At 36.4% G+C, this 18345-nt stretch overlaps 1 pseudogene; it reads left to right on the top strand.

The window, feature by feature from the left end:
- LOC139874586 (nuclear transport factor 2-like) overlaps window positions 1–18345 on the top strand; it is a 102451-nt pseudogene that overhangs the window by 27685 nt on the left and 56421 nt on the right.

Raw genomic sequence — 18345 nt, 5'->3', positions numbered from 1 at the left:
ATAACTCACCAACATTTTTGTTGACGTTTAAAGCATGTTTATTCTCAGGTGAATATTAAGAGCTTCCGCTGTTGCATACTAAAATAAGGACAAGATTTGGAGTCCATGTTTGTATGATATTGTGTAAAAACTGCATTCAAGAAACTGATTTCGATGTAACATATTTGTATTGTAAACCATTATGTAATGGTCGTGTGTAAACAGGATATTTTAGATTATCATTATTTGATAATCTACGTAAAGCTTTTTAAACCTTTATTTATGAAATAAAGGTTATGGTTTGTTTTAAAAATGAATGCAGTCTTTGAAAAACGTCTCATATAGAGGTCAAAACCTCGCAACGAAATCAATTAATATGGAACGTTTTTAATCAAAAAGAACGGGACATTTCATCCGTTGTCTGTGAACCATGGTATTTCACCTGATTGTGAGGGTGCTGCAGTGGACCAATCATTATACAGGGCTATCATAGGTTCTCTAATGTATCTTACAGCTTCTCGACTAGATATCATGTTTGCGGTTTGTTTGTGTGCTCGTTATCAGGCAAATCCTAATGTTCATCATATGTTAGTGGTTAAGAAGATTATGAGGTATTTGAAAGATACACCGAGTTTAGGGTTTGGTATCCATGTGAGGATGGGTTTGATCTCACAGCTTACAGTGATTCTGACTATGGAGGATGCAAGAAGGATTTCAAGTCAACGTCAGGAGGTTGTCAGTTCCTTGGCAGCAAACTAGTTACATGGCAGTGTAAGAAGCAGACAGCAGTGGCTCAGTCCACTTGTGAAGCAGAATACATTGTCGCGGCCAGCTGCACATCACAGGTCATCTGGATTCAACAACAACTACGTGACTATGGTTTGCAAATTTCCAACACTCCTATTTATGTTGATAATACTGCTGCCATAGCTGTTACTAAAAATCCCGTAAATCATTCTAAAACGAAACACATAGGGATTAAATACCATTTCATTAGAGACTGCTATGAAAAAAAATTGATAGATGTTGTGCAGATAGATACTATGTTCCAAAGGGCTGATCTTTTCACAAAAGCTTTTGATAAACCTCGTTTTAATTACTTGTTAAACGAAATAGGTATTAAATTGCTTTCAGATGTGGTTCCTGAAACTGAGGTTCCTAACACAGAGGAACCTAAACCTGAGACTGAGTTGTGATTTGTTAAGAAACTGCTTGTAGAGTATGTATAGTTTTGCATGATAGTTTGTAGATCATTTGCATGTTTACTTTTCATTTGCATGATAGATTAATTTTTCCTGATATTTCTGCATGTTTGCTTATGTTTTTAGATAACTTTATACTTTTGTACAGAGAAAACCAGAAAAACAAATAAAAATTGAAAAACCAGAAAATCAAATAAAAATTGAAAAACCTAAAAATGAGTTGCTTGTTATGTTTGTGGGAAGTGATTGCAATACTGAACTGACATGTAAGTTGTATAAATCAAGTAATACAGGATGATTGATAATGTGTTAGTAGACTTTATTGGCCTAATTCTAGATAGAGATGATCACACTAGTAAAACGTAAATATCATGATGAGGAAATCATGGAAAGATTTACAGCGGTTGAGGGTAGTCACCTACTTATCACTGAATATGTACTGAGAAATGGTTGTTCAGAAACTCAACAGACGGTTGAGGTCTCCCCTACTACGATTTATACTCGGTAGCAAAAGGATAATTTTGTGAGTCCCCAAGGTGAGCATACTTTATCTAGGATGCATACTTGTTTCTATTTACCTTCATTACTTGGACCGAAATTCAACAACGTACATATCGGATACACAAAGGGAGGTGTTTTCTCTTGAAGGGTTGAGAAGTGCAGTCTTGTATCACAGATACAGAATAATTGGTATATTGCAACGTCATAGGTTCTATATTTCAACTTCAGATGTTTGGTTTTCTGTGCAGTTACAATAAAGTCAAAGACAGTGGTGCATCATCATCATGTATAGTTGTATTCAATTATTTATTTATTTTGTTTGTTTTATTTATTTGCATTGTAATATTGCATGGAGAAATGGCAACATCAGAAAATCCAAAAAAAAAAAAAAAAATTTATGTTTTGTTTCTGTTTCTGTTTATTTATTTTAAGTTGTAAGTAACATGATGCACCACCTAACTACAAGAGAATCATGGATCAAGAATTGAACAAAGCTTCAGAGATTCCTATGTTATCTAAGTCTGAGACAACATATATTTCAATCGACGAATTAGTTGAACGATTTAGTTATCTACATCCGAGGGGGAGAATTTATCAGATTATCAGATATAGAGAACTAAAATCATTCTGTTCACATCTTATTTAGTGAACTTTACATCTTTTGTCTGTGGTATGGAATTGTGCCTATTGACCTGGATAGAGGGATTATCTTCTCGAGGATATCTTAGCGTTCCATCACTCAAATATATATATATATCACTTCCATCCATCCAACATCATGCATCATGCTATTTCCGTTTAAGCATGGGGTTTATAGCGGCCGGTATGCGCTTTAACAAAGTATGCAATAAATTTGAGATTCACAAAGTTATCTGAAACGAAAAGTGTAAGTTTAAGGTAGAAGCTCATGGCTGATAGGGTTGCTAGAAACATCGTGAGATGGTTCTGTTCAATCAGATTGAAAGTACATTGATGTGATAAGAGGATAGCGTCAACATGTTGTGCTCAATTGTTCTACCTGAAACATCGTGCGATCTCAAATGAGGACTGACTTCATGATCAAAATCTAGCATTGTAAAATGTTAATGTAATTAATATAACGTGATCATCGAAGTCTAGGGTGAAAGTTGGTAAATGTTTATTGATATGTTTGAAAGTTGTTTTGTATATGCTTTATCAAGTACTTAATGAATGAAGCGTGAAATTACATGTCAAATTTAGTTCAGTTCTGATCCCCGAATCATAAGATTAAATCAGTGTGATATGTTAACTCACAAAAACATGTGTTATGCTTTTCATACTGGGCTTCATGATAAGTTGTATTATTTATTCTTACGCTGATAACCTCATTTATCTGCTAATCATGATATGCTGGATCTTGTACAGTAGTTTGCTTTATGAATTTGCATATGCTTTCCTATCTGAAAAGTCCATATTTGATTACTTGAATTAGATTAGCTGCATGTGCATCTTTGTTTAGTGTATTATGTCAAGCAACTCAGTTCTCAGAAAGGTTTACTGTGAAAGGAATTCTTTATTTTTAGTTAATTTTGAAACCAAGTTGTTTGGAATATAACGATACAAAGCGTGTTAAATATATACTGTGGAGATCAGTCCCAGGGGGAGTGGAATAGGTAAGGGTTTTGTGAAATTGAAATTGATATTTCCTAAGTTGTAAACCCTAAAGACAGATGATCGACCGATTGAGGATACACACTCGACCGAGTAAGTGTACACACATGACCGTATGTGTCAATCATTCGACCGATCAAGTTTTAAATAATGAGTTGTGTTCATAACACACTCGACCGAGTATGTTTACTCGAACGGCCGAGTGAGAGACACACTCGACCGAGTGTGTCTGTGAGTATAAATGGACTGGGGTCTCGAATGGCTCAGAACACTTTGGTGTTTTTGAGCGGATTTTACATAGATTTTTTGAAGCTAAAGAAGGAGTTTTTGATCGTGCTTTTTACATACATCTTTCTCTTATGATTACAGCGCCACTAACTAGGTATTCTAACTCGTTTTAGTTTGTTCATAATCTTTAATTTTATATTCAAAGTGCTAAACTCAAATCGAACGATGTTAAGACTTAATCTATTATAATTGATGCTATGAACTTGTTAGTCGGCCTGTTTAGATGTTATTGTGACCAGACCTTGAAGCAAAATCAACAGATTTGATTGATTTGGAAAAATTGGAGGTCTCAGATCTGATGAACATGATCGACCAAGTGTGCAACACACTCGACCGAGTGAGTTCACACATTCGACCGTTCCAAAACACACACGACCGTGTGTGTATTCACACTCGACCGAGTGTATGGAAACCCTAATTTTTTGAGATCTTGCTATTTTTGATTGTTTGGTTATGATATCATGTTTAAACTGAATGTGTTGCATAGTTTTGCTTTTAGAATGTCAGGTCCAAGTAGTAGGTTAAGTGGAACTTGGAAGTATGATCTGGAACGTAGGAAAGCATTGGCCGAACATAGGCCTATCCTTGTAGAGACCAAAGTTGTTGCAACACAGTTCACGAAGGATCAGTGGAAAGGTTTAGATTGCTTGACGTTTCTTCAGATTGGGAATCATTACTGTCCTAAGCTAATCCAAGAGTTCTATTCTAGTGTGACTATAGAGAAGAAGCATGTTCAGGCTAATTTCTTTGGTGTTGACTATAAGTAGACTATAGATGACTTTGCAGATAACCTTCTATTGAATTACTGGGGAGCCAAGATTTACTGCTCTAGTAAAGATCTTAGGAAGATTTCTAGCATGTTTGATGCCGGTGGGGTGGCTTCTCATATCACTAAGCCAGGATATGTAATTGGTTCTAGCAGAATTGAGGTCAGAGAGAGCGATGTTAGGGATGACTAGATGATCAACATGAGAATTATCAAAAGAAATGTGGTGTTTAGAGATCCGCATGATGATATACTATCTGGTATTGAGGCTGTTCTATTGTACTGTCTTATGGAACGTATCAAGGTGAATTTTGGTCAGATAGTCATTAATGTCATGAAGGATACTTTGGATGATGAGGAAAAACCATTTTTCATATGCAGTTCTTTTAAATCATTTGTTTGATGAGATTGATCTAGATGAGGACACGAATTATGAATGGAATCAGGTTCCAGAGGAAGTTATTGAAGGATAGTTCTCTTGCTTATGATTTCATGTGCTTATGTTTATTTATGGTTGTTTTGTCATTTGGTTAGGCTAGCTTGTTAGCCTTAATACTATGGTGTGTAATAAACAATAACTTCTGGATGATGTAACTGTGTGCTTTATTTAATGTGTTTGTTGTGTTTGTTAATTCATTGATTCATATAATTCATTAGATACCCCATGATACATGGAGGTAAATGCTTATTCGTTATGTTGTTTTGAGTGTTTTTCAGCTATTCACTATGTCTCAAGAACAACAGCAGATGTCTGATGAAGAACGTGAACCACGAATCCCATTATCTTCTGAGTTACCGGGTCTGATTGGTCGAGAAGATACAAACGTACTTGCGTGTGTTAATGAAAAGGGTTCAGAGGCCCAAAGAGGAGGTTTTGGTCCGATCATTGCTTTCTTGAAACGTTCCAAGATCTTTAGAGCTATTACTGCTGAGTGCACTCCGTATTATTCTCATTAGAGAAAATTCTGGGAGGTTGCCCAAGTTGTTACTGAAGATAACAAGAAGGTGATATTGAGTTCTGTCAACAACACGATTGTTCGTATTTCTGCACAGACTATCAGGGAAGATTTAGGGTTTCCGGACAATGATGATATGCCAACTGATTTGCCGATTCTGAAGGTTAGAAGGTGTTTAAAGAGATGTGGTTATACTGGTGACATAACCAAAGCTGTTAAACGTACGAAACTTCCAAGGCAGTATCGATACTTTACATACGTTCTTCTTAGATGTTTGAGCCTGATGCAAGAAGGTTTTGATGAGATGACAGCAAAATACAGCTCTATGTTTGTTGCGTTGGTTTTGAACGCTGAGTTTAATTTTTCACAGGTGATATTTGATGCGATGGTTCTAAATGTGAAGAGGAAAGTTCATCTGGTGTTCCCGAGGTTTCTTCAGATTATGCTAGAAAAGCAGGTTCAAGGGTTGGTAAAGATACCTGAGGATGAACTAAAGCAGAATCATTTAAATGATCAATCTTTCAACCGGTTTTTGCAGAGCCGAGTGGAAGTACCGGAGAAAGGGTTGATTGGTCATCTGGTTAATGAGAACAACGTGTGTCCAGAAGGCTTGAGTTGCCGACATGAAAACAGTAATTCAGGGGATGAGACTGATATTACTATTGCGGGTGAAGAAGAGGTGAATCAGCCTCCACCAAAACCAACTGGTCCTCGATTGGTTGAAGAAGATGATGTAACAGAGCTTGATGATAGTCAAATGGATTTAGTGAAACGAAAGTTAGCTGAAGCTCCCAAGGTGTCAACAAGAGGGAGGCAGAAACGTTTGAAGATTTTGGTTAAAGATGGAAGTTCGTCTTCCACAACAAAGTCCCAGCCGAAGGTTGCTCAGACTGGTCCAGCTACTGGTGGATCTACTCAAGCTGCACCCACTCAACTACAACAAACTACATCTTCTCAGCAAGTTCAAACTTCTCAACGTTCTGAGACTACTGCAGGTGATATGACAGGAATTGTTAACTGAAAGTTAATTCAGTTGTCTGCGGATTTTGCTAAGTTCCAAAAGGCAGTTGATGAAGATAAGAAGAAGACAACATCTGAGATGTCTGCATTGAGGTTGAAGATTGGTGAGCTGGAGAAAAATATGGAAAGTCAGGCTGGAGAAATTTTATCTCTTCAGACACAAAACCGAGATATGACGGATAGATTGAACGAATGGGAGAAGAGGATTGTGGTTGAAGAAGAGGTTGATGAACCAGATCCATTTGGTACTTTTGGTGAGGCAGAAGAGGACAGAGCTGTTGAAGTTGCTAAAGGCTACACGAAGGATCACCCGCTGTATGTAACTCCTCTTCAAGTTTTAACAGTTTCTGAATTTTTAGCTATGCAGGATCTTCTTAATCATACAACTGTTTACACTAATTTAGAAGAAGGGGAGATCCCTCCGGATCTGACCGAAACTGAGCAGGAATTGATGGAGCGTCTAGAGCGAGAAGCTAAGGAATCTGCTGACGCTACATCAAAAGCTGCAACTGAGGCTTCGACAGCAGGAGCTCAGAATTTTGATGATGAAATGAGTGATACTGATGTTTTTGATGAAAGTGATAACAGTTTTGATGAGGTTGTTATTGAGGATGAGCCAACTGAGCCTTATCCTCGTTATGAAGGCGTTGGTGATGATCTTCCAACTTTTGCTGATTATTTTGAGATGAATGATGAGCTTTTGAACAGAAAATGTAAAGAAAAGGAATAGAAGGAACAAAAAAGTGTGTTACCAGAAGGTTTCTTGCCGGTGAAGATCAACAAAGAAAAGGTTGAAGTGTTGGAAGAAGAATGGAAGATTCTGATGCGGATTAGGAAATATGTGATGAAACCTGAAGTAGAGCCGCAGTTTTTGAAGTTTATCGAGCACTGTGAAAGTTTACGTGCTAAAGGAAAGATCATAGCCTGGGCCTATATTAAAGAATTCGATATGTATGCGATCAAGAAAGAATATGGAGTGGATTATATCAAGTCTCCATTTGAATTCAAAACGTTACCTTATTTTGAGTTTATGCAGGTGGCCAGGCTTAAGATGTTATATCAGGATTATAGTGGAATTCCTGATGTTTTGGTTCGTAAGATAAGGAGATCATATCATTCACCTAATTTCTTAGGTTTTCGTCCTCAGTTTTCGAAGATTTCTTATCGAACGAACAAGAAAACAGGGGTTAGAAGGAAGATAGTAAAATATCGACCTGTGAAGTATATGCGGAAGGTTCCTTTGAGAAAGATGCCGCAGCACTTCAGTCCTCGTTTTCGTTGGTGGTATTATGATGAACGCTCAGAGGAAGCAGTTATGGTGTTAGACAAGGTTGGTGGAGATGAAAATGATAGTATAAGGGTTCTAGATCCAGTTTGGTTGCGAAACTGTTGTGAGGAAGATATGTTTACCCTTTACTATAATCGGATGCTGTATCGCCCAGAAAATCGTGTGCAGGCTGAACAGTACTGCAGGGTTGTGAAACTTTGCTATTTGAAGAACTGGGTGACAGATCCGTTTACTGATTGATAATTGAATTATTTTTCCTGTTCTACGGCTAGGTCTTAGGGGGAGTTTGTTGGTGCATGAATCCTCAGCCGTAGTTTATTCTTACGTTTAGTACATTCGGTTATGTAATAATGTTATTTACTAGTAACTATTGATTACTATGGTGATTGTGCGCTCTTAATTAATTAAATAATCAATATGTTAAACTGCACACAGTCGACCGAGTGTGTGTACACACTCGACCGACTGTGTAAGTCAGTCGACCGACTGACAGACACTCGACCGAGTGTGTCTGACTTGCAGTATATATACGGGTTTAGACTTCATTGATGAGGTTACTCGTCCCATTTGTTCCAAGTCGTTGTTTTTCGTCTCCAGATAACCCTAACACCGAATACCACCGAAATACATCGTCTAGGAGTCGATCTAATCTAGGTTTTGCTCTAGGTTCGACTAATTCGATCCCGAAACGACCCGTATCTCGATTTACCTCTATTCTATTGTGTTCCGCCTTTAGTTTAGAGATCAAGCGACCTAAGATCCATAGAATCAACGTCTACAGTGTCATAGCGCAATATGCATTTGCTGTTTATTTGTGCGAATCTGTCTACACTTGCATTTGAATTGCCTTTTGCATTTAAAATATACATATACATACCTATGTATATGATCACAAACTAACTGTTTTTTCGGAACAATGTGCAAATTCATGTGGAATGATATTGTTCTTGATGGGCTTAGAGTATTATAAAGATATTCAAGATTTCTGATTTATTCTGTTAGATATTTGTACATGCATCGTCTGTGATATAATTGGTCGTGGGAAGTTAGGAGCTATTATATATAGCAATAGCTAAAGTATGGATGTGTCACTAAGTAATTATTGTTGGATAATTAGTTTCACATTCTTAGACAATACTAATATTGATTGTATGAATATTAGGACCCAAAAAATCAAATTTGGCGAATCTGGTGAACGCGCTTCCAATCAAGCAAGGATCTTTAATGATTAATATAATTAGATATCTATCATTATAGTCAAATTAATGATGTTTTATTCTGATATTGGTAGCCTATGGTAGGGTAATTATCAATTCAATACTCATCGGAACCCCTAACTTTAATTAACGATTTTGCACTTTCTTTGTGTTACTCTATATATGCTCCTTCTTTCACGTTACATCTCAATGTCCATTACACTGCTATACATGCTTAACACATTAAACTCATGTTTCTTTGTGAGCACGAGATACTGATATCTGAATTATTGTATTTATTTTCTTTTTCTTTTTTAGCAAATACACACGCTTATCCAATCACTATAATTTAGTGGGATTGAAATCAAGACAATAAATTCCCTTGAATCATGGAGCCAAGGAATCGTAGTGGTGGTTTCTGGTGTTGTGAGATCCAAGCTTTTCAGTGGTCGGAGAAAGTTTCTTCAGATTGCTCCTCGGGAGAAGGGCTACTTTGTCATGAATGACATCTTTCACTTTGTAAGTGAGGACCGTTACGCATCATCACCCACAACCTGTGGCCCCCGAGACCAAATTTGACTCTCAACCAATTAGTTCCGCTCCTGAGTTAGTAGGTATGACTTATTTGTTATTTTCAGTTTAACATTGTATGGATTCATATTATGTAGTTATGTTATATTACCTACGAATATCATAAGCTTTAAGGTTTAATTTGTTGATTGTAGATGTCAACAAAATTTTGAAGGTCCATGCGTGAAATAACTAGTAGCTAGTATCTTTATACCCATGCAATGCTGCGGGGTAGCTGCGAAGGTTTAAGTTTAGGTAATAACGTAGTAAGCAACGACACCATTATGTCAGAGCGTAAACTTATTTTTTCAAGAAAACGGTTAATAACCACAAGATTTTAAATGCCAAAATCCTACAGTTAAACAAAATCAAACAAGACTCGCCTACAAGGAACCACAAGGAGTACCGAAAGTGGAGATCAAGCAAATATTTTATTAGGATTAAGGAAAATTTAGATATGCTTTTTATATCAGTCAAATTTTCCGATTTAGCACGTCGGGTGTCAAATGTATACCCCAATCGACTCCATTTTTAGATGTGTTGGATAAATGCTACTTCGGGTAATGGGCATACACCAACATAGTTATGTTCTATATGCATGGTATGCATGTTGTCTTTTTACTTGATACACGTGTTTAATACTGGGTGAAAAATCAACAAACGGCTTTCTCATGTAGTTGAATTTTGGAAAAATAATTCTTCAAATTAGTTTTTGTTGTTTGTTAAAATGTTAATGTATTTTTAGAGTATTCTAGAATTAATTAGTAGAAGAAGATATTTATAAAACAAAAATATCTAGATATTATTAACCAAAAATATCTAGATATAATCACAAAATATCTAGATATTATTAACAAAAAATATCTAGATATTATTTATTAGAAATCTAGATATTTCTAATAAAATATCTAAGACTCACTCATGAGGCCTATAAATAGGCATAAGGCCTCACCATTTTGATGTAACCAAACACATAAGACATTTCAAGCAATAAACACTCAAATCTTTCTAAATCACAAATCTTCTCCACATCCCCTCTTTCAATACAAATCAACTAAACACTACAAACTTACTACATTTAAATCAAAACTAATCATCTTCTAACTAATCTAAAAACATAACAATTCTAACAAGTGGTATCAGAGTCGTATTGGGCGTTCGTTCGAATACACCATGACTACCGTTGGTGCGTACAATATTCCCGTTCCCATCTTTGATGGCGATAACTATGATTTTTGGAGTATCCGAATGAAGACATATTTTCAAACATAAAGTTTGTGGGATATTCTCGAAGTCAGATTTACAACTCCAAAAGACGTCGAAACTCTGTCCGCGGAAGAACAAGAAAAATACAACAAAAATGTTGTAAGAAATGCTGCTGCTCTAGGCTATATTCAACAAGCCTTGACACCGTCTATCTTTCCACGAATCATGGGAGCTACGACAGCCAAAGAGGCGTGGAAAATCCTTCAAGAAGAATTTCAAGGAAATACCAAGGTGAGATCTGTGAAATTACTAACTCTACGACGAGATTTTGAAAATTTAAATATGAAAGAGACCGAGACCGTTAAAGATTACTATTCTAGAATCAAAGAAATAGCAAATCAAATGAGAGCCTATGGAGATAATATAACTGATAAAAGGATCGTAGAAAAAATACTCATCAGTATGACCGAAAAATACGATCATGTCATTACTGCTATCGAAGAGTCGAAAGACATCGAGACTCTGTCGGTACCAGAATTAATTGCCTCTCTTGAAGCATATGAGGCTAGACTGAGTCGGCGTAGTGAAAACTCACTAGAAAGTGCCTTTCAGTCTAACCTCAAAATAAGGTCTCAGAAATCTAATAATAAGGGGAAAAGAAATCTCGAAGAAAAGTCGAGAGGAGGAGAAAAACCTAGAACCGGGTTTGATCAGAGAAGAAAAAACTATCCTCTATGTGGTATCTGCAAAAAGACAAACCACTTGGAGAAAGATTGTTTCCACAAAGGGAAGCCACAATGCAATAATTTCAAAAGATTTGGGCATATAGAAAAAGATTGTCGATTAAAACAAAATCATCGAGCTAACTTCACGGAAGAAAGTGAAGATATTCCGGAGAACAAAAATCAGCTATTCTATGCCTGTCATGTCGCAAATAAACAAAGGGACGATACTTGGTTGATCGACAGTGGGTGCAGCAACCACATGACAGGAGATGAAAAGTTATTTGATAGTATCAACACCTCCGTAAAGTCCCGCGTTAAACTAGGGAATGGAGCGCTTGTTGACACTAAAGGCAAAGGTACGATAACAGTTCAAACTAATAACGTCACTCGATCTGTTAATGATGTTCTTTTAGTACCAAGCCTTGCAAGTAACTTGCTAAGTGTTGAACAAATGATGGAGCATGGCTACTCTTTACTCTTCGAAGATAAAACATGTGTTATACGTGACAAGAAAAAAAACTATAAATTAATAGCCGAGGTGCCAATGGAGAATCGCAATTTTCTGCTTCGTTGGCAGTATATCCAAGACACAGCCATGAAAGTTCAAGTTGAAGAATCATGGCTATGGCATCGAAGATTTGGCCACTTTAACTTTCACGCACTAAAAATCCTCCAACAAAAGAATATGATGAGAGACTTGCCTAACATAGAAGAAATCACTGACACGTGTGAAAGCTGTATGATGGGCAAGCAACATCGAAAACCTTTCCCTCGTGACAAAGCTTGGAGAGTGAAAGGTATACTGGAGCTGGTGCATACCGACATTTGTGGACCAATGAGGACCCCGTCTCTTAACCAAAACAGGTACTTTATTCTCTTCATCGATGACTATTCTAGAATGACGTGGGTTTATTTCATGCATGAAAAATCGGAAGTATTTACGATATTCAAGAAGTTTATGAACTTCGTAGAAAAAAGCAGTGGCCATTATATAAAAACGCTAAGGAGTGATAGAGAAAAAGAATACACCTCTACACTGTTTAACAAATTCTGTGAAGACGAAGGAGTTAAATGCCAACTTACTGTTGGTTACGCCCCTGAGCAAAATGGCATCTCTGAACGTAAAAATAGAACTGTAATGAAAATGGCCAAAACGATGATACACGAAAAAGGCCTTCCAAACAGTTTCTGGGCTGAAGCCGTATACACGCCGTATATATACTAAATAGATGTCCCACGAAAGCCGTATAAAACAAGATTCCAATTGAGGCATGGAGCGGAAGGAAACCATCAGCGACACATCTGCGAGTATTTGGAAGTATTTGCTACATCCACGTTCCTAAGGAGAAACGTCACAAGCTCCAAGAAAAATCAGAGAAAGGAATATTCTTGGGCTACATCACACAGTCAAAAGGCTATCGAGTCTATAACGTGAAGACCAATAACATCGTGATTAGCCGAGACGTGGAGTTTGACGAAGACGCTTCTTGGAACTGGGAGGAAGACAAAGTTAAAAAGCAAACATATCTGCCGCGGATATCTATAGAAACTCCAGCTCAACATCCACTACAAATAGAGCATTCTGGTCATGAAAGCACAGGAGAAACGAGCCCTGCTACGCCAAGTTCTCCTTAGGCAACATTACCTTCAGCGCAAGAAGATTCAAGTCCGGAGTCAACACCGGGAAGAGTTAAAAAGTTAGCAGAGGTGTACGAGACTTGCAACTTCACCACTATAGAACCTGAAAGCTATGAAGTTGTATCGAAAGATGAAAAGTGGGTGGCTGCTATGAATGAAGAAATAAGAATGATTGAGAAAAACAACACATGGGAGTTAGTTGATCCTCCAGAAAATAAAGAAATCATTGGAGTAAAGTGGGTTTACAAAACAAAGCTCAATCCTGATGGTTCTATACAAAAACATAAAGCAAGGCTAGTAGCTAAAGGCTATTCACAATAGCCTGGAGTAGACTACAACAAAACTTTCGCACCCGTAGCACGACTGGATACTATAAGAGCACTTGTGGCATTAGCAGCTCAACGAAGGTGGAAGATTCACCAACTAGATGTAAAATCAGCCTTTCTAAATGGATTTATCGAAGAAGAAATATACGTCGAGCAACCAAAAGGGTTCATTCAGAAAGGAAAAGAAGACCAAGTCCTGAAGCTAAAGAAAGCTCTATATGGACTTAAACAAGCACCACGTGCTTGGTATAGCCGCATTGACAGCTACTTCACAAGTTCAGGATTAAGGAGGAGTCAAAGTGAGCCCACACTCTATATCAAAACCCAAGGTAACTCTGACACTCTCATTATTTCCTTGTATGTTGATGATCTTATATATACGGGAAACAATGAGAGAATAATAAAAGAGTTTAAGGAAGACATGATGAAAACGTTCGAGATGAGCGACCTTGGTTTGATGCGTTAATTTCTTGGCATCGAAATTAGTCAAGAAAATGAAGGCATCTTCATATGTCAAAAGAAATACACGGAAAATCTCCTGAAGAAATTTAAACTATACGGTTGCAAAACCGTCGCCACACCATTAGTTGCCAATGAGAAGATGAGACAAGAAGATGGATCTGAGAAAGCAGACGCTTCAAGATTCAGAAGTCTCATTGGAAGCCTACTTTATCTAATAGCAACAAGACCTGACATAATGTACGCAACGAGTCTACTATCCAGGTACATGAAAAACCCTACTCAAATACATTACGGAGCTTCTAAAAGAATATTAAGATACTTGCAAGGTACGATGGACTATGGAATATGGTACAAGCCGACTACAGACTCGAAGCTTCATGGATACACAGACAGTGACTGGGCCGAATCGGTAGATGACATGAGAAGTACTTCAGGATACACTTTCACACTTGGATCTAGTGTTTTCTCATGGGCATCAAAGAAACAAGAAACAGTGGCACAATCATCAGCAGAAGCCGAGTACGTCGCAGCTGCAAACTCAGCTAATCAAGCTATATGGCTAAGAAGAATACTAGAAGATATGGGCGAGAAACAAGACGAAGCTACAAAGATATATTGCGATAACAAGTCTGCAATCGCGATGGCAAAGAATCCAGTGTTCCATGGTAGAACAAAACACATTGATATCAAATATCACTTTTTGCGAGAAGTCTCCGCAAAGAAAGATATTGAATTAAAATACTGCAAGACCGAAGAGCAGATTGCAGACATATTCACCAAAGCACTACCAAGACCAAAGTTCGAGTTCTTACGCAATATGCACGGAGTAACATCGAAATACATTAAGGAGGAGTGTTAAAATGTTAATGTATTTCTAGAGTATTCTAGAATTAATTAGTAGAAGAAGATATTTATAAAACAAAAATATCTAGATATTATTAACCAAAAATATCTAGATATAATCACAAAATATCTAGATATTATTAACAAAAAATATCTAGATATTATTTATTAGAAATCTAGATATTTCTATTAAAATATCTAAAACTCACTCATGAGGCCTATAAATAGGCATAAGGCCTCACCATTTTGATGTAACCAAACACATAAGACATTTCAAGCAATAAACACTCAAATCTTTCTAAATCACAAATCTTCTCCACATCTCCTCTTTCAATACAAATCAACTAAACACTACAAACTTACTACATTTAAATCAAAACTAATCATCTTCTAACTAATCTAAAAACATAACAATTCTAACATGTTTCAGTAAATTGTGGGATGATCTTAGAATTGTTAGTTGCAGTTGGTGAAGATGCATCGGAGGTTGAAGTAAGCGAAAATCTTAATTCGTTACACTTAAATGGAAATGAAGAGGTTGATTACTACAATACTTCACAAGAAACTCAATATTTGCAGCATCAACAGCTGGAAGATTACGAGAGTGAAGAGTATGAGGAAGAATCACAATAAGAAGAACATCATAACACAAATGAATATGTACAAGAACCTATTTATGAAAACACAGTCGATGAATATGTTCAAGAGCCTGTGTATTAGAACACGAGAGAATATAATGTTCAAGAACCAGTTCAAGCCGTGGACGAGCCTATTGCAGAGCCTATGAAGTTCACATATGCTTCTATTGTACGTATTCTTTTAAGATTTACTACATTTTTAATCGAGTCCAAAGGTGTTGAAATGGGCCTAAACTGGTTATTTTGTTATAAATTATTCATTTTCTTTATAAATTGATAGTATCAATCATGATAATTTTTTTTTATAAATATTTCAAATAACAATATAATGTTTTAATTAAATGATCTAGGAGGTTTTAGAAATCCGAAGTACTCTTTGAACAACATTTTTACTTGCTCAATGTGTTTTCTACCAAGTTCTTTGCTGCTTTTATGGTTTGACCTATAAGACATAAGTAAATGGGTTCATATTCTTACCTCTAATTGTGTCCATTATGTAAATTAACATAAGTTGGTGTGATCAATTTGGTACTAAATAAATAATAGGACAAAATCTGATATACAAGTACACCTAATTTTTAATATTGTCAACGGGATTGATTTATTTTTACTACGTTGGATAGTTTCATTAATAGTTTCGAGTAATTGAAATTGAAATAAAGCAAGCGTGCATTGCTTTTTGTTGCAGTTGCCCAAACCATACTACAAGTAACATTATCTGGCAAAATCATCATTCAACATATAACAATTTCATACTTGATTTTAGTAGAACTTATTTCTGTTGCTTTATATGTTCTTCATCTGGTACTAATATATTTATATTCTCCCGTTGTTGAATTTTCAAAGTTGCAACTGAACGGGAAGTCTTCGTCATCTGTTCCCGCTCAGCCACCTGTTACTAAGAATGCCACACCTGCAAATGAGTGGTATCATACTCCCAAACCCGTTGCTCAGCCACCACCTGTTTCTTACGTCCCCGAATCAACTCAGGTGCCACACGAATCATTCGCTAGTGAAGAAGGTAACTCTCATTATGTACTTTTGGTGTTTTGTGTGTTTCATAAGTTAAATGATTATATTTTAACGCATTAAAAGATGTAAGAACATTATATTATTTTATGGTTTTGTTAGAAATTGAGAATCAGTAATAAACATAAACCAGAATCAAACAGCAACCTGCTTAGTGCCAAAATTATTACAAGTGATAATCGTTTCAATGAAATTTACAACCAAGAACTCAATCATAAAGATGAGTATAAACGAATTGAACACACAAGAATCTCAAGATTGTAACAATTACACAATAAAACTGAGATGGGTATGAACCCTAATAAAATCGGCTGTAATAAGATGAAGAGAAGATAAGAGGAGTGTGTGTTCTTTTTATGTGTGTGTCGCCCTAGAAAGAGGCTGTAGCCAGCCTAAATACTCCATCAGTAACGGCTAGAATAGCTGGATGACACCAAGCAGCCCAATAAGTAAAATAGAACAAGCCCAATGGAAAAGCCACCATCCAGCCCAAATTAACACACCAACCTACAAAGAGGGCTAATCATACAATGAGAAGGAGAAAGGAAATCAGGCTTACGATTGATAAAATTAACATCCCCCCTCAATCTAAGCCTGAAACAAGTCAATGAGACCAAGTTTATCACACAGGGAAGAATGTTGGCCAATACCCAACCCTTTAGTGAAAATATCAGCGATTTGATTTTCAGACTCAATATTGATAATTTTAATAACTCCAGAGTTACACTTGTTCCTCACAATGTGTAAATCAATTTCAAAATGTTTTGTTCTTTCATGAAAAACGGGGTTGACTGCTATTTGAATAGTAGACCTATTGTCACAATGGAGATCAATAGGTAAAAGATTTTTGACTTTAAGATCATTTAAAACTTTTAAAATCCACATAAGTTCACATGTAACAGATGCCATAGCCCTATATTCAGATTCCGTGGAGGATCTGGATACAGTGGCTTGTTTTTTGCTTTTCCAAGAAACCAAAGACCCACAAAAAAAGATTGAGTAACCAATAACAGATTTTCTAGTGTCTAAACACTTACCCCAATCAGCATCAACATAGGCAGAGAGAGAAGAAGAGTCAGATTTTGAAATGACAATACCTTTACCTGGAGAGCCCTTTAAGTATCTTAGAAGTCTCAAGGCAATCTTTAAATGAGATTGTAAGGGTTTGTGCATGAAATGACTGAGACATTAGACATAAAAGGAGATGTCTGGCCTTGTCATGGTGAGATATATAAGTTTCCCAATTAACTGTTGATATTTGGTAACATCAGTGAGCTCTTTGTCATGATCAGAGGGATCAGGATTAATAACCAGGTTTGACTCAAGAGGAGCACCAACAGTTTTACTTCCTACCAAACCAAACTCATCAAGAAGTTCAACACAATATTTTCTTTGAGACAAACATATACCATTTTCAGTTTTTAATACTTCAATTCCAAGGAAATATTTTAGTTCACCTAGGTCTTTGATGTGGAATTTAGTTTTCAAAAAAATTTTAAACTTGCAAACCTCATTATCATCATTTCCAGTGACAATCGTATCATCAACATAGACCAAAATAGCTAAAAACGCAGATTCAGACTCCTTAACATATAAAGAATAATCATTCATACTTTGCACAAAGCCATGTTCTTTTAGGGTCATAGACAATTTTTCATTCCATTGTCTAGGGTCTTGTTTTAACCCATAAAGAGATTTAACTAACTTGCATACTTTGGTTTCATTAGCAGAATAATAGCCTTGGGGTAATTCCATATAGACATCTTCAACAAGATCACCATATAAGAAAGCATTGTTAACATCTAGTTGGTATAATTTCCAGTCATTCTTAACAGCTAAGGTTAACAAGCATCTCACAGTTATCATTTTAGCCACAGGAGAAAAAGTCTCATTATAGTCTAGACCCTCCCTTTGACTATACCCCTTGGCAACAAGTCTGGCCTTATACCTATCAATTTCACCCGTGGACTTATATTTTATCTTATATATCCATTTGCATCCTACAGGTTTCCTTCCAATAGGTAGGTCAGTAAGAACCCATGTGTTATTTTCTAATAATGCTTTCATTTCATCATTCATG

This window comes from Rutidosis leptorrhynchoides, chromosome 11, assembly GCF_046630445.1.
Source record: "Rutidosis leptorrhynchoides isolate AG116_Rl617_1_P2 chromosome 11, CSIRO_AGI_Rlap_v1, whole genome shotgun sequence".
Classification (NCBI taxonomy): Eukaryota; Viridiplantae; Streptophyta; class Magnoliopsida; order Asterales; family Asteraceae; genus Rutidosis; species Rutidosis leptorrhynchoides.
This window is presented reverse-complemented; position numbering and strand designations above follow the sequence as displayed.